The sequence below is a fragment of the Onychostruthus taczanowskii genome, unplaced genomic scaffold (genome assembly GCF_017590055.1).
Source record: "Onychostruthus taczanowskii isolate IOZ18803 unplaced genomic scaffold, ASM1759005v1 scaffold89, whole genome shotgun sequence".
Classification (NCBI taxonomy): Eukaryota; Metazoa; Chordata; class Aves; order Passeriformes; family Passeridae; genus Onychostruthus; species Onychostruthus taczanowskii.
Window position 1 is genome coordinate 253750 of NW_024506882.1, and position 23920 is coordinate 277669.

General features: G+C 50.5%; 2 long non-coding RNA genes across 2 annotated transcripts; both read left to right on the forward strand.

Annotated features, from left to right (window-relative positions):
* Positions 1-2317: 2317 nt before the first annotated feature.
* On the forward strand, positions 2318-8278 carry LOC121347062. Its single transcript, XR_005954163.1, has 3 exons — positions 2318-2605; positions 7520-7873; positions 7953-8278. It is a non-coding gene; the product is annotated as an uncharacterized LOC121347062 (long non-coding RNA).
* A 2197-nt stretch (positions 8279-10475) lies between these two features.
* On the forward strand, positions 10476-18118 carry LOC121347063. The gene is made up of 3 exons (XR_005954164.1): positions 10476-10544; positions 16818-16962; positions 17798-18118. It is a non-coding gene; the product is annotated as an uncharacterized LOC121347063 (long non-coding RNA).
* The last annotated feature ends 5802 nt before the right edge of the window (positions 18119-23920 follow it).

Here is a 23920-nt window from a genome sequence, read left to right on the forward strand (position 1 = left end):
CACTGCAGGGCTGTGGAGCGGGGGACAGTCGTGTGTCCCACGGTCTGAGGGGCTGTTTGTCCATTCTCGCTGGGAAATTCAGGATCTCCAAGTGCTGAAGGGGAGAGAAGGTTCCAGGGACATCTTCCTGCAGCTTTTGGTGCTACTTTATATTCAGCAGCAAAGTCTTCACTGAGATGAGCCAGTGCTGCCCGTGGCTGTCCCAGCACCCAGGTCAGGGAGGGCTGGAGAGCCAGGCACTGTCCTGGGCTGGGGACAGTGGCCATCCCCCTCCCCAGGGCCCCTGGGCACCCACGTGCTGTCACAAACCAGTGTGGCTGGGAAGAGGGAGCATATTGTCCTTGATGCCAGGAGAGATCTGAAATCCAAATGTTGTTTCAGGGAGAGCATCTCTGAGAGCAGCCTACAGCATTTTACAGGCATTTGAGTGTTCTTCCCTTTGAACTAAGCTGCAATTTGTCTTTGTAGATGTCTCTAATACATTAATACAAATGGTGTAGTAGTGGAAATGCATTATAATACTGCACAGTGTTGCTCTTAGTAATTCTCCTCCTTCAGCAAGTGAACACTTCCTCGCTCATTTGTATTCATTGTTTTGATGCTTAACTTGAAAAATGTATATTATACAACAGGCTGAAACCCATGACGAATAAAAGGAAAGAACCCAAGGGGATAATAAGCATCTCAGCACTGCTGTGATGTCTCCTGCTGCTAACATCAAAGCAACCAAAGGCATCACTGCTGTATGCAGAGGACAGGGAGTTCCGTGGAGCTCCGTCTCACCGCAGGGACGGGGCCCGTGACACCAGGAGAGCAGGGAGCACCACCAGGGCCAGCACCCGCAGGGGCTGTCAGAGGGACCTGACCCTGTGCCCTCCCCTGTGTCCCTGTGGCCCCATGTCCCTGTGCCCATGTGTCCCTGTGCCCTGTGTCCCCGTGTCCCCAGGTCCCTGTGCCCCCATGTCCCCGTGTTCCTGTGCCCTGTGACTTGTGCTCTCATGTCCCCATGCCCCATGTCCCCATGCCCCATGTCCCCATGCCCTGTGTCCCCATGTCCCTGTGCCCATGTGTCCCTGTGCCCCGTGTCCCCGTGTCCCCATGTCCCCATATCCCCATGCCCTGTGCCCCTATGTCCCCGTGTTCCTGTGTCCCTATGTCTCCATGTCCCCATGTCCCCATGTCCCCATATCCCCATGCCCTGTGCCCCTATGTCCCCGTGTTCCTGTGTCCCTATGTCCCTGTGCCCCATGCCCTGTGTCCCCATGTCCCCATGCCCTATGTCCCTGTGCCCCCATGTCCCCATGTCCCTGTGCCCCCATGTCCCCGTGTCCCCGTGTCCCCATGTCCCTGTGCCCCATGCCCCATGTCCCCATGCCCTGTGTCCCCATGCCCCATGTCCCCGTGCCCCGTGTCCCCATGCCCCGTGTCCCCATGTCCCCATGCCCTGTGTCCCCATGTCCCTATGCCCCGTGTCCCCATGTCCCCGTGTCCCTGTGCCCCGTGTCGCCATGTTCCCATGTGCCCATGTCCCCATGCCCTGTGTCCCCATGCCCCATGTCCCTGTGCCCCGTGTCCCCATGCCCCGTGTCCCCATGTCCCCATGCCCTGTGTCCCCATGTCCCTATGCCCCGTGTCCCCATGTCCCCGTGTCCCTGTGCCCCGTGTCGCCATGTTCCCATGTCCCCATGTCCCCATGCCCTGTGTCCCCATGCCCCATGTCTCCGTGTCGCCATGTCCCCATGTCCCCGTGTCCCCATGTCCCCGTGTCCCCGTGCCCCTGCCCTCAGCCTGGCAGTGTGTCTGGGTGCTCTGTGCTGCGGGGCTCTCCTCTCTGGTGTGTGAGGGCAGCTTTGGGTTATTCCATATATTGCTGTCTCCAGTAACCTCGCCCACATCCTGCCTTGTAATTCAGACCACAGAATCCTGGATTTAATTTTGGGGTATCACTGCTGTGGATTTTTACCCTGTGAGTGTGCCTGTAAAGCCATTAATATTCAAATGACTTCACTAAATAAGCAACTACACCAGAGTAGTTATTTATTACTGTTTATGATGAGACTTATCTAACTGATTTCTCCAACACATTTCTCCAGAGGAAATTAGATACATTGCTTAGTTAAAGCTGTGCCAGGGAGGAAATGTTTCTATAAATACTTACCAACTCATCTGGAGAGATGATAAGTGCTGGTGTGTCCTTCACAATGTCACGTTAGTTGCTGAGTCTGGTTTAAAATTCAGTTGTTTATGTTCTCTGGGAGAAAGAAAACCCGATGGTTCTAAAGTGAGGAACAAAGTGTGTGCACAAAAATCAGTCCTGAACTCTGAAGCCTTCAATCCAAGGACTTTCTGCTTCTTTTTTCTTTTTCTTTTCTGTTAGAATCAGTGGGGAATAAATTGCCAGACAGGCTAACACGTTCTGCTGGCTTGCCTGGCACTGGAGGACACAGTGACACACGGTGGCAGCCAGGGTGTGTGTGCCAGCAGTGCCCTGGTGGCAGCAGTGTCTGTGCCCAGCCCTGGCATGCCCTGTGTCCTGTGCCCAGCTCAGGAGCTCAGCAGAAGGAGGTACTGTCCTGCCCGTGGGACTGCAGCACCCTGACCGCAGGTGAGCACGAAATTCCGCTTCAGTTACACTGAAAATCGTTACAAAAAAGGGGGTTTGGTTGGGAATCAGGCTGAGGTACTGTATGAAATACATTCAGATAAGCAAATAACTAAATTTCAGATTTTGCCAGTTATGAAACCTCCTGTGGTTTCCAGCAGGCCTGGGAAATGGAAACAGCCAGCAAATAATGAAAAACATCCCTGTAGGCTTCCACCTATGGATTGCATGAGGGATGCAGGGAAATTGCACCCTGGTTTACATGAAATAATACACAGAGAGCTGGGGTGGGTGAGTGAGATTGGATTTACATGGAATAATACACAGAGAGCTGGGGTGGATGAGTGAGATTGGGTTTACATGAAATAATACACAAGGAGCTGGGGTGGATGAGTGAGATTGGGTTTACATGAAATAATACACAAAGAGCTGGGGTGGGTGAGTGAGATTGGGTTTACATGGAATAATACACAAAGAGCTGGGGTGGGTGAGTGAGATTGGGTTTACATGGAATAATACACAAGGAGCTGGGGTGGGTGAGTGAGATTGGGGTCCACCCTCAGGTTCCTCCATAAACACACAGCAGCTCTCATTTCCAGTGCCAGCCCTGTTCAAGGTGACTCTTCAGTTCTGTTGCTGCTTCAGACACAGAAGTGATTTATTTGTAAAATCTGACCATCCAGAAGTAGCTGTGGGTGCCAGCAGCTCCCCAGTGCCCTGGGGGAGGTCGGTGCCCCTGCAGCTCCCCTGGGTCCCCTTGGACCCATGGCTTGATTTACTTATTTCTTTGAGTATCTTTCCTCCTGATTTTTAGAAGCTCAGATACGGACACTGCTTTGCTGCTGGCTGAGGTAATGGAGGTTTTTTGGCAGTTACCTTGTTATACAATCTCAGATGTCAAGAAATCCACCTACCAGGCTGTCTCTGCCTTAATAGCTCTATTACCAGCTCCAGCTAGTTTCAGAATAAACTCTAAAAGTATGGCTAAACACATACATTGGATCTAGCTGCAGCACTTAAACAAGCTAATTCCCTCTCTTGCCTGGAAATTGTTCACTCAACAGCTCTTTGGACCTGTCAGGTTATTTTTAGCCACAATTAACACACCAACATACAATGTCATAGCACCCCTTCTGCTAACTGATGTGCCAGCACTTTTTTATTCAGTAAACTATAAAAAGTTTAATATTGGTATTTAAAGCCTTGAAGGAGAAAGCCCCCCTAGTATTGATGCCTGATGACATTTAGTCAATGAATTAAGAAAAAAAGAACGGTGATGGTTCCGACTGTGTCCCAGCTCTTGCTAGCGCTAAATTACAGAATTAATAGGCTTTTAGAAGAGACTGACACACAGTTACTGTGGTAAAGACAATTAAAAGTGGAAAGCCACCTTTCTCACCACATTTAATTTTAACTGGAGGCTTTGAGACTCAATAAATCTTTTTCTTATTTCATTCTCACATTTTCCACAGGTATTCAAGTCTTTAAGGAAAGCTCCTGCAATAAACAACTTAATTTTTTCTTTCTCTGGATCTTTTGCTGTTCTCTTTTTCCCTTTCCTCAACAAGGAGTTGAGGTGCTTTCCCATCATTTTAATTTCTTTAGAATTGCTGTTACTAAGATGTGGCTCAGGTTTTGTGAAAATACTGTGGGGCAGGAGTCTCAGTCCCATCTGGGATTTTTCTGGGAATCCAGCTGGGGGGTGAAAAAAGCAGACAAAGCCACTTGTCTGCAGGAATATCTCAGGGCAGTGGGACTGGGGTGTAGAAGAGAGAGGGTTTTTTAAGAGAACAACAGCATCATGAAAATGCAAATTTTTATGACAGTTTTGGAAACAGACTCAGAAAATCTTTCTATTCCAAGAGCTTGGGCTTAATTAGCCTTTCCTTAAGATAATGGTATGAAATAGAAATTTCAACTTTGTTTAAAAGCACTTTCCTAAGAAACACTTCTTAAAGAAGTTGCTGAGAATGGATTTATCCGGGCTCAGTGGCAGTTCAGAGGAAGCTGCAGTGATTCAGCATTTCCCCACGCAGTGGCTCTCTGCAGGGTTTATTAGCACAGCCTGCTCCAGTGCCTCTTGGAAAGCTCTTGGCACAGCACACTGTCAGGCTCTTCACTTGCCAAAAATTGTTTTAGGCTCTTGTTCAGCATCAGGTTCATCTTGTGACCTTGGGGGGAAGCAGCACGGTGCTGCTGCCTCTCCCAGTCAGCACCTTCAGGGCAGTTTCCTGGGGGAGATGAGCAGTGAGTGAGCCCATCTCCTGCCTGGGAGCGTGGTGGTCCTGCTTGGGGAGGGGTCCACTCCTGCGAGCAGCCTGGGGGCTGCAGAGCTCAGCGTGGGGAGCTTAACCCCTTTAGCAGTTTGAACAGGAGCTCATTCTGATGGCAGCTCTGGTAGAGGAGCAGGACTCGGGAAGACAGGAGAGCTTGGAGTCCTTCCCTGCCTGCTCCTTCTGACAGGAGCATCATGGCTTGTGGTTGTCTTCCACCTTCCCAGCTCGCTGCCACTGCAGGTGTGCCCTGAGCTGCTGCAGAGCAGCTTCCCTGGCCTGCAGAGGCAGCACATTAATGCCAGGTGACATTTATACCTCCCTCCCCGCTGACTTAACATCGTCTGAGTGGTTCAGTGTCTGCACGCAGATTGATGGAGCAAATTACCCTTGCGGAGGACCCGTGTCTCTCTGACTGCAGGGATTTGGGTGACTAATTTCAGCCTGACACTTCCCTTGCCAGGGCAGCAGCACTGAGACGTGTCCTGGCCGTGCCCCGCCGCCGCTCCCCAATTGACTGGCTGATGGATGGCCTGGCCTTGGCCCTGGCAGCAGTGCTGATGGATGCACTGCCCAGCTCTGCGCTGGGCTGGCCAGCACCTGGCACAGTGTGCTCTGCCTGCTGCTCCCAGGCACCTCGCCCCCTCAGACAGCCCCAGTCCCTTGGGGACCGTGGCAGGAGGCTCTGGTGGCCAAGGGGTTAAAGAGCTGCACAGCCAGGGCCCTGTGGTTATAGTCGATCCCTGTGTGATGCTGCCAGTGAGGGTGAAATGAACTTGCTGAAAGCAAGATAGGTTAATTAAAAACCTTGATCAAAGCATCATAAACCGCATAAAAGGTTCCATCTTTTAATTATTTCTAAATGGTCTCTCAGGCAGGATGGCCAACAAGAAGTCCCTGTTCCCGGGGCCTGTGAGCTACGCAATTGTGTCATCATGTCAGACTCAGTTATCACTTGCTGTCCAAACGAGAGAAAGGCACAGCCCGGGATGGTGCCTGTTGAGGATGAAAATGAGGAGCTGGTGATGGCTGGTTAGCGCTGGTGAGAGGGGGCAGGGGGAGCTGCACACCCCCTCCCAGCTGGGGTGAGCCCGGCCGAGCTGGCTGCGCATCCAGCAGTGTCTCAGCCCCGAATCTCACACCAGGCAATGAGGTTTCAGCGCCTGCTGGGTGTTTGTGTTCTCACAAGCACAGTGTGCTGTGGAGTGAAATCAAAGCAGTCAGCCCAGCAGCAGTGTCCAGCTCCGTGTTTGAGCCAAAGCAGCTCCCTGTGCTTCCCAGCACACTCTGGCATTCAGCAGGGAATGCCAGGGCTGGTGGCAGCTCTGCCTTTGGGAGGGCAGAGGGCACAGCTGTGGTTATCCAAGGAGGATTTCAGTGGGAATTCTAGCTTAAAACTGATAATTCTGCACTTTGTGTAGGATAGCTGGGAGATGTAAATTCAAGTCCTCCCCACCAGAGCGTGGTGTCCAGGCACAGGGACCACGGGTGTCAGTGCAGGGATGTGCTGTAGTGAGAACAGCAAAGGTTCTTCCAAATCCCTCCTCCTGGCACGTGAAACGGGACCAGAGTAGCCTGTGCTTCCTCCTGCCCTTTGGCTTTTGTATCTTTCTGTGCTGTCAGAGGGCTGTATTTACCATACATTATACACTTTGAAAATGACAGGCCCGTAATGCTGACTGAAGGCAGTTATATGGTGGTGTGAATACAAATAAATAGCATTTCCAGCACAATACTGGGATAGTCTGGGCTGTCTTGGGTGCGGTACTGCAACTGCAAAGACTTCCTTTCTTGTGTGGATTTTGGATTTCATGCAAACATTGTTTCTATCCTGTTATTTAGCCCCTGGGATAGGATTTTTGAGGTACAATGATTTCTTGTGTCAAGGCCCAGGTCTGATCCAGCAGTGTTCCTTTCCTGTCCTGTGGTTTTGCTGTGAGAGGGGAAGGCGGTGCTGGAGAAAAGAGCAGCACACGCTCGCACAGCTAACGAGGGCAGGGTGTGAAGGCGTGCTGGCTTCCCTTCCCACCAGCAGCGATGCACTGCGCAGCCAGCTGCGGCTCTGCAGCTGTGCAGGCGTCACACGCGGGCTGCTCATCGCCCGCCTGCTGCAGGAGCAGCCCAGCGCCTCTCCCTGAGCACACAGAGGGACGAGGGGACCTCGGCAGAGGATCTGGGTGGCCGTGGGCTGGGGCAGAGGGAGGGGAGGCTGGAGCGTCTCAGCAGCGCGAGGGGCCGGGGTCGCTCCTGGGGCAGCTCTGGGCACCCACCCCAGCAGCTCACACTGCCTTTGGAGGCCTGGGGGCTGCTCACAGCATCCTGCCGGGAGCTGCCTTCAAGTGGCCCCCTGAGCTCTCTCAGTTAATTAGTTTGATGAGGAGCTGGGTTAGTTACCAAGCACATGAGCCTCAGAAGCCAAGGCACAGAGCAGCTGTGAACTGGGTTGTGCTCCTAGGCCAGCACAGCCAGGGCTGCTCTGCGTCTCCCACATGCTTCAGCAGTCTCGTGCCCTTTTCCCTTTCTTTCCCATCAAATCCCATTCCCTGGGCTGCTCTCCCTCCTCCTCCAGGACAGCTTTTCCCACTTCCAGTATGGTTCTGCACAGCCCACTCACCTCTCCGTGTCACTGTGATCTGTGTTACAGAGACATCAAAGCACAGCATCCTCCGGGAAAAAGGAGAGATAAAGGGAGAAGAAAATGCTCCAGAAGCAGCAACAAGCTGGAGTTGTGTTCAGCCCCTTTTGGAACAATAACCTCCCTGGAGGTGTGCTGGGCGCTCCAGCGGCGCGCAGCGGGCGAGCCGGGGTCTGTGCGCAGCGTAATCTGATCATGCTCTGTGTGGATAAGAAACACAGCTTCGTGCTTTTCACCTTCCAGGAAAGAGATTTATTATGAAAATCAGGTCCCTGCCTCAGAGCACGCACAAAACAGTTGGCTTCATAACCTTGGGGAAAAAAGATAAATAAAGAAATCCCCCGAGACACGTGTGAGAACCGAGTAAGTATTAAAACATATGCTGGAACATATTGATCCCTGAAAGCCTCCTGCAGCAGACATGAATCTTTTTCATTTCCAGCCCCACTGATGGTTTAATGAGGATGGTGTGTGCCACTCACCTGGATCAATCATTTATGCAGATTCCTGCCAAGCCCCCCCCAGGCCCTGTCTCAACCCAGCGAAGAAGAGCGTGCCACGTTTCAGCTGAGTGATGTCAAACTCTGCAGGGAGCTGAGCACAGCCCTGGCCAGGCATCCTGTCCCAGGCTCCAAGGGCTGCCACCTTCGTCAGGCCAGAGGGACATTCCAGGAGCTGAGATCTGACTGTGGATCAGCATCCCTCCTGCTGCCCCAGGGACACCTGGCTTGGTGTGAGCAGAGTGCCTGAAACGGACCCTTTCATTGCTGTCTCAGGTACACCAGATCTTTCCTTTTTCTCCTCTCAAAGTGTATGTGTAATAAATAGCACAGGCCTAGGAGGACGAAAAGATGAATCACAGCTATGAAAATATTTGACTATATTTTAAGCAGGACTCCCAGCAGGTACAACCATAGCCATGTACCACTGACATGCTTCAGAGGCATCAAAAGACTGGTTTTTCCACCACTGAGTTGCCGTTAATTATTCTTAAAATAAACTGCTACCATGCAGCATTAATTCAGAAGAAACTGTAAGTTCCTTGCTATTTTCTACAGCTTGTTTTCACAATGAATTAATGGGAGTTAATTTAGCAGTTCACAACAAACAGGACCACTGCAGGAATACAAACTAGGTGTTGCTTCCTGAATTCTTCCTCCCTCTTGTTAGTGCTCCTCTTCGACTTTTATTAGATGTACTACAAAAGGTCTTAGTCTGGCAGAGAGTAAATGTGCTGGAAAGGCAGAAATCGGGAAAAAATAGTGCATGATTTTCTCCTCTTGTGGATATTAACAGTTTGGCACAGATACACTGCTCTGACAGTGGGAAAGAATGGTAAAAAATGGGCTCTAATTCTTTGCAGTACGTTAATATTAGTATCTGTGAACCGTGTTGGTGTTGTCATGTCTGTGTAGCATGTCCTTTGTCCAAGACCAATCCCAGTTTTCTGGAGCAAGAACCATTTCAGCCCACAGGTGGCACTTTGACTGTCAATCACTTCCTCTAAAAATGCAAGAGATTTTAGTCCTCACTGAGATGGAAAACTAAAATAAGCAATTTGGAAAGCATTCTGCATCCTGGAGAGGCTTTCTATAATTTATTCAAACTCAGCTTGAAATAGAGAAACGGTTTTACCTCCAGAAGCATCCAAAAATACGTTGTGTCAGCAAGTGCATTGTGTAGGAAAATCACCAAATCTTCAAAAGCTGGAGGTCGAGGTGCCTGTGCTGACAAAGGGCTGGTTTGCAGCTGCAGCTCCTGTGCATGCCTGTGCCAGCCAGCTGCTCAGCAGTGTTGGGGTCCAGCTGGTGGGTGGCCAAGAGGCTCTTCAACAGCAGTGTCCCCACGGCCAGATGTGAATTCTGGGATCCCCCTCAGCCAGTGCAGAAGCTGTAGGGATGCACAGGGGCTCCTTGGGCGTTCCAGGAGAGTAGGATGCTCCTGCCTCCTGCCTCAGGCTTCTCTCTCTGTGGTGCCAGAGATGGGAGCTGATTTTTACCGCATTGGCATCCGCTCTAGGAGGTCACAAGGGATGGGAGGAAACAGCCCCAGGCTGTGCCAGGGGAGGTTTGGACTGGATACTGGGGAAAATTTCTGCATGGAGAGGGTGTGCAGCCCTGCAGGTTGCCCAGAGCAGTGCTGGAGTCCTCACTGCTGAACAGGTTTGAGACATGCAGGTGTGGTGCCTGGGGTTCAGTGCTGGCCCTGGCAGTGCTGGGGGCTGTTGGCCTTGGGGGTCTTAAGTGTCTTTCCAACCTCCTTAACTCTGTGATTCCATAAAGCTGTTGCTTGCTTTTTCCTTTGAAGGTGCTTCTATCCTTCTGGGAGACCATGAGTGGAGCACGGTGGGGTTTTGTTTCCACCAGGAGCAAAGCAAGTCAGCCCTGGAAACGCTGCCTGCGTGGTTTGGAGATCTGTGGCAGCAGTTGTAGAGACTGGGGGTGGGGAGAACGGCACACAGAGAAAATTTCATTCAAGCAATTAAGGAATCACCACATTTTGTGATTAACTTCTTGTTCCCAGGCTGAATGCAGGAGCTGTTAGTGGGGGCATTGCTATTCCATACCTGACACGAACAAAGGGAATATTTGTTCTGCCCGGGAGGATTACACCTTCCATTAATCTAAGTTTTATTGAAAGTTTAAATAACAGACAGACAAAATTTGATCAATTAGCAGTGTAATTCCAAGGAGATGTCACAGTGAAATTAAATCTCAAGCATTTTTAATGCAAAGAAACCTAGGAGCTCCCTCCAGTTTTCTTTCTCGGTACAGTGTTTAGATTTTAATTGAAAGTTTATTCTGCTTTCTGCATCTTCTAGTAAATTTTAATTTCAGAATGTGATGAGAACAGTTTTCTATTACAGTGTTTGTTGCATTTCACAGATAGATCCAAGATGCCTCATAAATGAAGAAAACAAACAGGTTTGTGTAGGATCCACTAGCCATGGAAATCTCCAGAAGAAAAGAGATTTACATGGGGAGAAGGAGAGGGAATTGGTGCTGTGGTGAGGAAGGATGCCTGGGGGAGCCAGGTGGGTGTGAATTCTGTTCCCACGTGCTCAGACCCTGGGGCTCTCTCTCTCGGGGCTCCTTCAGGTCCCCCCAGGGCCAGGCTGCCGGGGCTGTTCTCGTGGGATGAGCAGACAAAGCTGCTCCCTGAGCCCACCCCAGCCCTGCTGCTCCTCTGCTTCCCAGCTGCCCTGGTCCTTCCTGCATCCTGCCACTTCGGCTTTCATTTCCTTATGTAATTTCTCTGTCCCCAGTGAAGTGTTGTTGCCATCATCACTGCTCCACATGTCTTCCATTTTTCTTATCATAAATGTCATTCTCATGCTGCAAATACCCCAAGTGCCACAACCTTCCTGTGAATCTGTCTCAGTGCTATCTTTGGAGACATACCTCATCTGAGAAGAAGTAATACTGAAAATAGCTGTATATTTTTGGGTGTATATTTTTGTCTGGAAGGATGTCAGGATCAGCTTATCGGGCAGCTGAAGCAGTGCAAATCCCCAGTCTGCACAGGTCTAGTTTTGTTTACATAATAAGAGTTTCTGGTCAAACCTGGGCCTTGATACCCTTACAAAAAGCTTCCCAAAAGTGACAAAGACTCCAGATTTGACAGGAGACACTGGTGAGGAGAGGTTTCTCAGCGACAGTGGAGGCACAGAGCACAGCTGCAGGACTGAGCTGCTGGCTGTGCAGCAGTTCACTCTGGACTGTTCCCCTGCCTGTCACCATCAGGTGAGCAAATACCAGGAGGAACTGGTGCTTGTGGAAATTAGCAGACGTGGCTGCACATTCCCAACATCTGACTGTCTGTAACTGTTCCTCCCAAGCCAATCTGTTTGCGAATCCTGGGGCACCAGGCAGCTGGAGCCCTGGTGGGGCACACCAGCTCTCTGTGGCATAATCGTGCCTGGGAGGTGAGGATTTGGGGTTTCTCACGAAGTAATTTTTCTGAGTAAAAGCAGTGATTAACCTTGCTTCAGTCACAAGCAGCAGTATTTAAAACAACAACAAAAAAAAGGCAGCTGAGAGCTGCCTGCAGCTTGGCTCGGGCAGCCGCTCCTCCATATGGCGTGTGAAATGCCAGCACATGAAATTAACTCTCATAAATAAGTAATAAGGGCTGGTTTGCCCAGATCTGGATGGGCTGACTTCCTGTGGAACACAGCCCTTAGCCGTGGCATCAGTGTAACTGCAGGTGTTGGAGGCCAAGGAGCTCCAAAAAACGTGTATTCTAGGGAGAGCTTGGAAGGGAAAATCCACTCTGGGAAGGGGCCAGCATTCCAGCCTCATGCCAGGATGCTCAAGGAGGAGTGCCTGTTTGTGTTTTCAGAATTGAATATTTCAGTTTTCTGACACTTTCCACAAGTCAGGCTCAAGTGAAATTATATTTTGTTCAAACAGAGCCTTTGAAGTAACCAAAATTTTCCCTTGCAGAGGATTCCTTGTATGGGAGCTCTTTTTCCTCTCCAGAACGTGAGGAAATTGAAATAATGGAACTTCCTCTGAAAAACCAGAAAGATTTGTGCCACATCACATATCTCATGTAATCTTTCACTGACAGCACAGGGGGTTCAGACTGAAAGCCCTATTCCTGCAAGAGCAGAAATTCAGCATGCAAGAAGGTGGCAAGATTTTAAGTAGAACTCAAGGACTTAGAGTTGCCCATCTCTGACAAAAAAAAAAAAAAAAAAAAAAAAAAAAAATTAAACGCAAATAGTGAAATTCTCACAGTTTAAATAAGTTTTTTCTGTCCTGAAGGTAAAATACAACACTGAAACTGCCAGGAGCAGTTTTTTTGGTTTGTGGTTGCAGCATGGCCCTTTCTGACCTTTGGACATATGCCATGAATGCTTTAATCCTGGCAAGGGTTTTATCTTAAACAGATACAATGAAGGATCTGAGAAGTAGGTCAGGGGACATGAGAGGCTGTTTGATTCATCGTGAGCTGTGTGCACAGCCTGAAATGTCATCACTGGGGTGCAGTGAAGCTGCTGTTTTGTTTTAGAAAATAGTCAGATGGGTGGTTAGCAGGAGAAAGGAGAGGGGAAGGACTGGGTTTCTGGGGACCAAGCACCATTTGAGGCAGGAGCCCAGCACCAGGAGCAGGTGCTTGTGCTTTGGGGGGCAGCAGCCCCAGTGTGCCAGCAGCAGCCAGAGGTGCAGGTGAGGCTCTGGGGTGGCAGACATGGGAACAGGAGAGCTGCAGCTGGCAGAGCACTGCTTGGGGACACTCCTGAGATCCTTTCCAAGTACTGAGGATATTTTTTTCCCAGTGCTTTACCATCCTGTGTCTGTCCAGGGTGCAGAGTTTTCATTTCTTTTAATGGTTCTCAAGAAATTATTGAGAAATAAAAATGCATTTCAAAGTTATCTTCAAGGCTTACTGTGGTTCAGATGGTTTCTTTAAATCCACAGTGCATATGCTATTTTTCAGAGCTTTACTGGTCCCCAAATGATTGTAATGGATTATTGACTGGCTTTACTGGGGCCTTGGGAGTTTAGAAAGGAGAAAAGTAACTTAGCAAGGGAAAACCCTTTAAAAATATATATACTCAAAAGTTTTTAAAGTTCATCTAATCTGTCTCCAGTTTTGGTATTTATAAACCAGACACTGTCATCAAGGTTAACAGCACTTTCCTGGTCTGGGAATGCTGCAGCAGCCAGTTGACTGGAGCTCCTTCGTGCCTGAAGAAAAAGAAACCCACCCATCCCACAGGGCTGCTGCACCCCTCAGCCTGCTGGAATCCCTGCCAGGGGCAGAGCCTGGCCTCACAGCACTTCCCTGCGATTGCTGCAGAGCCTGGGACCCTGAAACGTCCATGTGGCAGCATTAATGCAAGATGGATATAGCTCCATACCCTGGATCTGCTTAACCTGATAAATAGTTTCAGTTAATGGACAGCAAAAGGAATGATGCTCAGTAAATTTGATTTTATGAGCCTTTCACTTATTTGCTGTGCCCATTAGGTCGGAAGTTAGGTAATGGTGAGTGTCCATTAGTGCATTAGCTCAGTGATGAGGGAGCTGAGTTGGAAAAAAAGAAAATGGTGGAAAGCCCCCTGAAGGCAGGTGTGTTCATTAAAGCTGTGTTCCTTAGTGGTGGCTGTAGTGGACACTGAGCTGCAGGGGCATCAGGGTTGGTTCAGGTGGGCACAACAGCCCCCCTGAGCCCCCTCCTCCCCACAGCACTTGGTCCCTGTTTGTCCCAGGGGCTGTGGGCAGGGATGGGGCTGCTCCTGTGCTCCTGTCCCAGGAGGGTCCCTGGGAGTGCTGGGCAGCCTGGGCTGCTCCTCCACTCACAAATGCATGACCCAGCTTGTAGCAGCCACAGTAACCATTTCACTGACAACCCTTTCTTTTATTCACTTCCTTTGAATTTTTTTTCTCTGCCCAGGCAAATTAGTTTTTAAAATCTCTTTTCCCCGTTTCTTCGTTACCCTGGGATTATTTACACAGCCCACAAAAAGCTGTTTACTCTTCTGGGTAATTCAGTGAACATTCACTTGCTTTGAATTAATATGCAGCGTTGTTCCAAGTGCTGGCAATTTAGTGGTAATTGGAACATCTCCTTACCCTGGAAAAAACATCCAGCCTCCCAAGTTAGTTTTCACGAGTGGCATTAATGCAGCAAGAGAGCAAAATTCCCTTGTTTGTGTGCTAGCAAGGAAATATGGGGCTTGTTAGCACTTACAAGGTAAATTTTCTTGCCTCAGTTGCTGATGGTGCTCCTCTGCAGCTGAGAGGGCTGCTCGGGGTGACTGGAGTGTGTCCCACCCTGCCAGGGCAGGTGCCTGCTGTGGTGGTGGGGCAGCCTGCCCGTGAGGTGTTACAGGTGCTGGAAGTGGGTTTGGTGGGTAAGAGGGGTTTGCAGCAGCGTGGGGAGGAGCAGGGCACAGAGAACCTTTCCAGCAGCGCTTTGCTCTCGGCTGGGTCACACCAGGGCTCTGTGCTTTGTTTGTGGGCCAGGTGAGCCCTGCAGGGAGCTTTGCTGCGGGTTTGGCAGGGATGCAGTGCCTGCTGAGTTGCAGCACCCTGGCCCAGCTGGGGCTAGTTCAGCCCAGGAGCAGCCCCAGCCCATCACCGGCTTTCCATCTCGGGCTGCTGGGGCTCTGCCCACAGACTGGGACAGCAGGCTGCAGCCCTCTCTGTGAGGCTGGCACAAAATGGGATCTGTGTGCTCTGCTGCCTGCTCCCTTCCCCGATTTGGTTCTGCTACTAAGGATGCTAACACTTCTCCAAGGAAGAAACTTTCTCCAGCAGTGGAAACAGCTCTGTTAGGGACTGAAGACAGGGAAAGAGAGAATAAGTTGCATTTGTTTGACAGTTTTGAGGTCCAAGTGGGAGCGTTTGAATCTGTGCAATCCAAAGTGAGGGTTCTGTGCCTTTCAGAGCTTTTTCTTCCCTTTTTTTGCCCTGGGGTAAACTTTTCACCCCATGTGTAACCTCCTGCCCAGGCAGGACATGGGGCTCAGCCAGAAGGGAAGACGAAATGTTCTGGGATTAGTTAGACTCCCAGGCAGGGTTTGCTGCTGGATGTGGCTGTGAGAGCAGCTCCCCTGTGGGATGACAAGTCTCAGAGCAGCAGGGCCCTCCAGCAGCCTCTCCTGCTCTCAAGACATTCTTTCTCTCATCACATTCACTGTAGAACTGGAAAACATAATGATGAAAATATTTTTGTTGATTTTTATGCTTTGCTTTTGACCTGTGAAAATGTGTTTACAACAGGGTTTGCGTTAACACCCTGAGAATTAACAAGTATGAATATGGCCCTGATCATGCTAGCACAAAAATTAATGTTGCATGTGCAACATTAAATACCGCTCAAGAATTTAATTTAATTAGGGAGTCAGTCCTTATGGAAGCCAGCAAGCTGACAGCCAGAGAGCTGAAATCTCCTGGCCATGGCAAGGGCTGAGCACACAGGATGTCCCTGGGAGCTGCTGCGTGGGGCACACCTGGCCCTGCTGGCACGGGGACAGGGCAGGGTGCCTGGGCTGCCAGCCCTGTCCTTGTCTGGTGAGCAGGGACTGCAGTGACAGAAACCACCTTTAGGGACCCAGGCTGGGACAATAGCTTCACAAAGTCTCTGGGTGAAAACAGCTCCCAGTCTAGAACCGACCTGGGACAGTGCAAACCCACAATCCAGAGAAGAAATCCTTCAGAACTGCTTATGAGGCTCTTGAGCTAACAAGTACACTCCAGAGTCCTTGACACCTGCTCGCAGAGGCAGCAGAGCTCAGGGGCTGCCAGAGAGGTTCCTCCATCCCCCTGCCCTGCACGGCCCCTCTGCAAGCCCCTCTGTCTCAGCCCCTGGGCTCTCCTGCAGGGTGGTCCTGCCACAGCTGCAGCTGCACAGTGCTGCCCTGGGCCTCAGCCACGGAGGGATGTGGGCTTGGGACAGTCCCAGAGAGCTCAGATGAGGAGCCATGTCCTCCCCCCACCCAGCACAGCCCTTGCCCCCCGAGACTGCGTTCACAGAGGGAGATCAATGCAGCCTTTGGGAGAGCACATTGACTGAGACATCCTATTTACAGAGAGCTTCCTAGGGGTGTCCTCAGGAGAGCAGGCATCCAGACAGCGTACTGTGTGCTGTTAGTAATGTAAAAGGACACTGTTACTTGTATTGCATCACTGAACTCCATCATGTCTTTATTCACCTTGTTCCCAGGACAAGTGCAGCTCCCTGTGACCAGCCACTGGCAGGTTAGCAGTGCAGGTTTCATGCCAGGAAGGAAACAGGCTGCTCTGAGCCCCAGCAGTTTGGGCTGACAGTGCCACTGACTCAGCATGAGCCCCCTGCTCAGCTCCACAGCAGCCCTGGCTCCTCACTGGCCACCCTGGCACTGCCAGCAAAGCCACCTGAGCTGGCAAGGACAGGAGTGCCCTTGGCAGGGACGGGGCTGCTGGCAGGACCTTATCCTCATGCCAAGCTCTTTCTCCTCTGCCAGTTTTCAGTGGAGCTTTCCCTGCACATCCCCGTGCCTGCTTGTGGCTGGAGCTCGTCACAGGCACGGGGGTCTCTGCTGGTCGCTTGGTCCCTGTCTCCTCCCGGAGCAGGTCCTGCCTGTGGGGCAGTCTCTGGGGGCAGGGCTGGCACCACCTCACACGCATTCCCTGCAGGTCTCGGGTCCCTTGGCAGAGCTCTGCAAGCAGCTGCTTCCCTCTCCCTGCATTGAGATTAATGCTCGAACAGCAGTTGTCCCATCCATCTCGCCGGGAGGCTCCCTCCAAACAAATAGCAGGAGGAGGTGGCATCTATTTGGGAATGACAGGGCTTCAATCTATTTATTCCACAGGTAACTGCTGTCCCTGGAATGTCAGACTGGCTCTTCATCTTCGCCGGGCTGGGTGCGAGCGCGTGTGGCGGGTGCAGCCCGCCTCCCTTCATTTGCAAGGAAAAAGAGTCGCTGAGATTGATTGCACAATTGAATATGCAGCATGGTAAACAGTTATTTGGAAATTATTGTTTGTGTTTAATTATGACATACAGAAGTTTAACAGTCATAAATTTTTCATTGGAGTCGGAGAGGGAGTGTGAGCTTTAGCGTGCACCAAGGAGCACAAAGGAGCACTTGCCACAGCCCAGCTCAGGGGCAGAGCCCCACGCTGCTCAGGGGCATCCCCTCCTCAGCATCGTGGGCCAGGGCTGCCAGTGAGCTGGGAATGCTTAGAGACCAGAGATTGCTTGTTTCTGCTTGGTCTGTCTCTGTGTAAAGTGCCCAAGGCAGAGCAGAGGCTGTAACAGGCAGCCAGGGCTTCACTGCCCCTTACACTTTTGGGGTGCAGCCAGGGTGGGGAAGGGCCTGGGGGTGTCACCTCCAACCTGCCAAAACAGGAAAACTTTCTGGTTTCATGAAAGTGCCTTGTCAGTACTTTTGCTGCTGGCAGCAATTCTTTCCAACAATTATCAGATTAATTTTTCCCATCTTTTCTCTCTTTTTATTCCTTTCTTATCTCTTTCTTCTCCTTCCCCCAGCACATGCACACAGACACATGCTGTAGCTCTTGGCAGTTGAAGAAAATGAAAAATAGATATGTAGAGAGGAAAAAAGTTGAACAGCAAGAAAAGATGTGCTGGAAAAGAGGGTGGTAATAAAGGAATCTAATTAAAATGGAAAATTTCTGTGGGAAAAGGAAGTGGTGTTGGGGGAGGCAGAGGTAGAACATTGTTTCTATCCAGCCTGCTCTTTTGGGGGAAGAAGCAGCATTTCCCAGCTGATTAAAAGCTGCTATGATAATGACAGCTGAGTATTTTTCTGTCTTTGTATTTCTGAAGCAAATCTCTCGTGGGACAAAACATATCACTCAGAGAGTTGCACAAGGTTTAATTCTGTGTTGGGCAAAGAACAAACCGTGTCTGTGCTGAACAGTTCACACGTGAGCAGAAAGGTGAGCACACGTTTTCTGAGCACCCCCTTGTGCCTCCAGAGACGACAGGTTTGGGGAGGATTTTAGGGAGAGATAAGAGTCCAGAGGGCCTTGTGGCTGTTTCAAGGGTTAGCAAACGGGGTATGGAGATCTCAAAATAGATGTGCAGGAAGGGCTGACCTGTAGCTGAGGGATGTGTCTGAGCAGTGCTGACCTCGCCATCAGAGCTCGAGATGAAATATCTCCCCAGAGGAGTTCTGTTTGTGATGTTCTCTAGCTCTTTTAGCAGTGATTGTAGCCAGGGGAGCTGTGATTTACTCACAATGGCCTCAGTGTCCTGGGTGTCCCTGGGCAGGGGGAGGGCAAGGGGTCGCAGCAGAGGGGACGTGTCCTGCAGCCAGGTCGTGGCTCTGACGGCTGAGCTGTGGCAATAAGGGACTCACTTCTTCAACAGAGAGCAGCCCAGACACCTCACACTGGGCAGGGCGTGCTGTTTGGATGAATGGCTGTTTGTATTTCTGCATGTTGTGACTCTGTGTAGCTGTCAAATGACCCACGGCTAATCATTCTGATTGAGGCATTCCTTTGTTCCTTGACTGATAAGGGTGACAGGGGAAGCTGTGGCCATTGGGACAATGAATCAGTTCTGGGAAAACGAATTCTCCAAAGAGGAAACTGTCGGTGGGAAGCAGCAATGTGGGATGTGGGGTGGGAGTGCTAAACCAGAGATGTGGCAGTGGGAATGGCTTTCCTGGGCTCTGCCTTAAGATTATTCCTTGCTGTCTGTCACTTGGTCCTCTTCCCATGTTCTGGTTTGAAGGACACCTTTGAAATGAGTGATGAGCCATAATGAGAAAATAAATGCAAATTAATCAAAGATGACACTAGAAATTATATGAAACATAATTTCTTTGGCACTGTGTTCCAGCACAGGGGGGTCTGTGTGTGTGTACACAGGCACAGGAACATGAGCCATCCCTGTTCATCCTTACAGTGCTCACAAAAGGCTTCACAAACATGAGCACTAACAGCTCCCACACAGAGGTGTGGGTGACCTTCACCTGGGGCTCTGCAGCTGGGTTCAGAAGCCATTGGTTTGCTTGCTGTCTGTCAATTTTCTTTTTTCAGGTCCAATCGTGAGTGCAGCAGCAGTGGCAGTGGCAGCAGTTCCCAGCGAGCAGCAGAGCCCGAGGAGCAGGAGGTGACGGTGAGACACACCTGAGCTGGGCTGGGGGAAGAGGGGAGAAGGGGAAAGGAGGAGGAATGTGCTGCTCAGGCTGTACAGCTGCAGTGGAAGGGAAATGCTGTTAAGGAATTGGGTGTGGTTCTGAAAACCCAGACTGGGGGTATTTCATCTTGGAATGCAATTACATTCCTGTAGAGCCTTTCACTGGCTTGATGCTGGCTGTGGAGGTGAGCACCAGAGACCTTCTGCCCACGACTCTGCAGAATTCAGGCAGCTTGTGAGTGAGCAGTGGTGCATGAATAACCAAGAGAGAACGTGCATCCTTTCATCAGCGTTCATGCTAGATCTGTGTCCTGAGAGGAGAGCAGTGTTTGGGTCACAGGACAGGGCAGCGGGAGCCTTAAATCCCACGGGAAATTAAAATGAAAGAAGCAGTGATATTGAGAACTTCCCCAGTCAGAGATGGTGTGTCACAGTTGTTCTCTGTTACAAACACCACCTTGAGCTCTTGCAGGTCCAATAAAGAGAAAAGTAAAATGAAAATATTGTAACGGGTTAGAAAATGAAGAACAAAACAGCTCCGTTCAGCACGAGTCTGCGACGTGTCAGAACTGGCAAAACGTTTCACTGTGCAAGTTATTGAAAATGAAGAACTGGTGTGCAGTGTGAGGGTGGTGGTGGCTGGTTGTGCTGGGTCAGCCCGAGCCAGGCGCCAGCCCGCGCTGACAGGGCAGGAGCCGCGGCCGTCGCGACCACGCTCAGAGCTGTTTCCACTGCTCTGCCAAAATAAATACCTCCGTTCTGCCAAAACATATCAAAGGTAAAATGAGTCACCACTAAGGCAAACGGAAGGAAAATCCCCCTGGAGGAAGCGAGCACAAACATAACTAGGAGCAGTAGATTAAAGATGGAAATATCAACTGCAGATGACAGGCAAACTTTTTCTTTGTGATTTCCCAGAGGAAAAGCATTTTGCATCTTTTTGACTGTGCGCTCTGCCTTCCCCTTGCAGCACCTCACACTGCCCTCACAGCCTGAGCCCTGAGAGCTCTGGGCTTTATTTGCCAAAGCTCCATGCCCATGTCCTGCTGGGTGTGACTGTGCCCATACCCGTATAAAGTGCGTGTGTGTTTCTGGAACAGTTACACCCTTTTATTTATTTATTTTATTTTTTTGGCTATGTGTATGCACGCTGCACAGCGAATGGGCTGTCCCCTGCAGTCAGGGGGTGCAGGGTGTGCCCACACAGGCCCTGTGCTGCCAGGGTCACTGGCAGTGCTGGCACTGTCCCCACTGTCACACCCGCACACCCCGAGCTGTTTGTGCCCTCTGCCAGGGGAGCCCTGGCTGCTGAGTCACTCCTTTCTGGGTAAATACCAGGGTAAAAAGACATGACATTTTCTGGGCCGTTCTTCTGTATTAATAAGATTCCAGCTACAGGGTGACCTTTTCACAAAGGATTTGTAAATGCCAAAAGCTGCATAAAAATCTCTCTTTCTCAGGCAAACAGAGGCATCATAACTTTGCGTTTATTTCTTAAGTGGTGTTTTCCTGTCTTTCCCCCTTTGATCATCTATTTCCCCTGAATGGATGCAGTGACAGCTGTACCTCCAACAGCAGCTGTGAAGGGGAATGAGGGAAAATCGGTGATTGAATCTGCTCAGGGGATCATTCTGCTCAAGGGGCTGAATGGATGAAAACAAACAGGGCAGGGATGATGCCCCAGCAGGGAGGGATCAGCCTCTGCAGGAGAGGGACCACAGAGCTTGGGCTTGGGCAGGGGGGAGCGCTGGGTGCCAGTCCCAGTTTGTGCAGGGGGGCTTGCACTGTTTCTTGCACTGAGCCTCGTTCACACACAGAGAACAGGAAAATCAGCACCAACCAACCACCCAAGTTTTGTTACATTGCATTTAGGGTATTTGATTTATCAAATAAATGCTGCCTTTGCAGCAGGCTTTACACCCTCTTTGGGTGTATTTCCAAACACAGGAAAAGGCCATAAGAAAATAACAACAGCCAAACAAAAACCCAACAGAACAAAAGGCTTATGATTTACTGATGGAAAGCTGAGGCTTCATCTAAGAGCAGGGCACTGGAATACACCCCCACCACCACCCAGCATTGTGTCAGAGGCCCCCAGGGCATGGACCTTGCCTGACCTCTTTGGTCAGGCTTTGGGTGAGCTTAGAGTCCCTGAAAGTCACTGCATTGCCTTAATTAATGCATTGTGTAAGGAAACTCTTGTACCTTTCTGTTTCACCTCCATGGTTACCTTTTTCCTTTGTCCTCTTTCTGCATTTCTCAAGTCTTTTCATCACCAACTAACATAATTTTAATTCCTTCTCCCTTTTGCAAGAGTCCAGAGCCTGCACTTGTCACTGGCAAGTGTTCAACTTTTCCCAAACTGCGGCTTAAAAAGGAAAAATTGAGTCTGGATCTGAGTCAAATGCAAGTTTCATACTTTAATGTTTTATCACCTCAAAATATCATTCTGCTTTTAATTTCCTGAGTGATTCTTGTGCCCAGCTCAGCAAATGCTGATACACTTCCCTGATTCCCACTCCACTTCCTCCCAGTTTTGCTCCTTTTCCCTCCCATTTCCATGAGAAGTGTGTGATCAAAAGGAGCAACAAACTGTAGGTGGGTTCCTAAGGTGTCACCTCAAATACTGAGGGTTGATAGGAAGCAGGAAATATGTCCACGATTGAATAGGAATATATGCCAGGTGGAAATGAAACCAGCAGAAACTCATCCCTGATGTCCTGGTGAATTACCTGGAAGTCTGCATGTCAGTTGTCTGAACTCCAGACCAGGCTCTTCAGTGAAGCCAGGACAAACCTTCCCCTGATGGCTCCTTCTGAGGTGTTACCCTTACAACTTTTGCATGGCAGCCCAGGTTCCCCTCCAGCAGCACACAGCATTGCTTCTCGTTCTGCTGCACTGACTAATGAGAGTAATTGGTCTCTGTCCTCTTCATAATGTCCCTCTAAGTATTTGTAAAGAGTTATCATGGCTCCCTCCAGTCCTCTTTTCCCTTCACATAAAGATTCTCAATTCATTTTAATTCGTCCTCCCTGACCCTCCCTCCCACTCCCACTTTATATATCAAATAATGGAACCCAATTACCTTGCAGACATTGCACATTGGGAGGAGAGAATGGAGGAGGGGACAGCAGAGTGCTCTGGAAAGACAGCTGTGACTTCTGCAGTGCCCAGCAGCTCGCACTGTGTGCCCAGCACTGCTCAGGCTCAGCAGCTCTCTGCAGCCTGCTCAGGAGCCAGCCCAGCACAGCTGGGCACAGCTGGGCACAGCTGGGCACTGCTGGGCACTGCTGGGCACTGCTGGGAACTGCTGGGCACTGCTGGGCACTGCTGGGCACTGCTGGGAACTGCTGGGCACAGCTGGACACAGCTGGGCACTGCTGGGCTCTGCTGGGAACTGCTGGGAACTGCTGGGAACTGCTGGGCACAGCTGGGCACAGCTGGGAACTGCTGGGCACTGCTGGGAACTGCTGGGCACTGCTGGGCACTGCTGGGAACTGCTGGGCACAGCTGGACACAGCTGGGCACTGCTGGGCTCTGCTGGGAACTGCTGGGAACTGCTGGGAACTGCTGGGCACAGCTGGGCACAGCTGGGAACTGCTGGGCACTGCTGGGAACTGCTGGGAACTGCTGGGCACTGCTGGGAACTGCTGGGAACTGCTGGGAACTGCTGGGCACTGATGGGAACTGCTGGGCACTGCTGGGAACTGCTGGGCACGGCTGGGCACTGCTGGGCACAGCTGGGAACTGCTGGGCACTGCTGGGCACCACTGGGAACTGCTGGGAACTGCTGGGCACTGCTGGGAACCACTGGGAACTGCTGGGAACTGCTGGGCACTGATGGGAACTGCTGGGCACTGCTGGGAACTGCTGGGCACGGCTGGGCACTGCTGGGCACAGCTGGGAACTGCTGGGCACAGCTGGGAACAGCTGGGCACTGCTGGGAACTGCTGGGAACTGCTGGGCACAGCTGGGAACTGCTGGGAACTGCTGGGCACAGCTGGGCACAGCTGGGAACTGCTGGGCACTGCTGGGAACTGCTGGGCACTGCTGGGAACTGCTGGGAACTGCTGGGCACTGCTGGGCACTGCTGGGCACAGCTGGGCACTGCTGGGAACTGCTGGGCACAGCTGGGAACTGCTGGGAACTGATGGGAACTGCTGGGCCACGCCAGGACATGCAGCACTAGGGGATGCAGAGGATAAGCAGAGGCCCAGAAGCCCCTCCTGCACTCTCACATAAAGACGAGGGTTAATTTGGATTAGCAAAATGGAAATGTCAAGCTTCATTTATATTCTGGCACCCAGTGTTAATTACCTTTCCCTTTTTTTAGTAACCATTCTTGTGTTCTGTTTCCTCACTTAAAACTGATAATAAGCTGTCCATCTGTGTAACCACTCTGCTGACAAATCATGATGGATATGGAAAGAAATAAAATGAAAATCTAATGAGACATTGCTCAGAATCAGACAAAAAAATGGAACCATGTTCTTTAATCATCAATGTGCAAAGCCGAGCAGAATGAATCTGTTTCAAGGAGGCCTCATTTCTATTTAAATGTAAAATACACTGAAATGTTTTAAGAACCACGGAAGACTATGGATTTTGGATAAAAGGCTGAGTATTAGCCTTGTAATCCCAGCCAAAAAAAGCCCCATACCAACCAACAAACAAATTCAATGCCCTGGTGCTGCAAAGAGGCCAATGGCTTCTCTTGCTTAGATTTCCCAGAGGGTAAAGCAGAACTCCTTAGACATAAGGTCACTGAAAACTTTAATCACTTATTTACTCTGCAGGACAAAG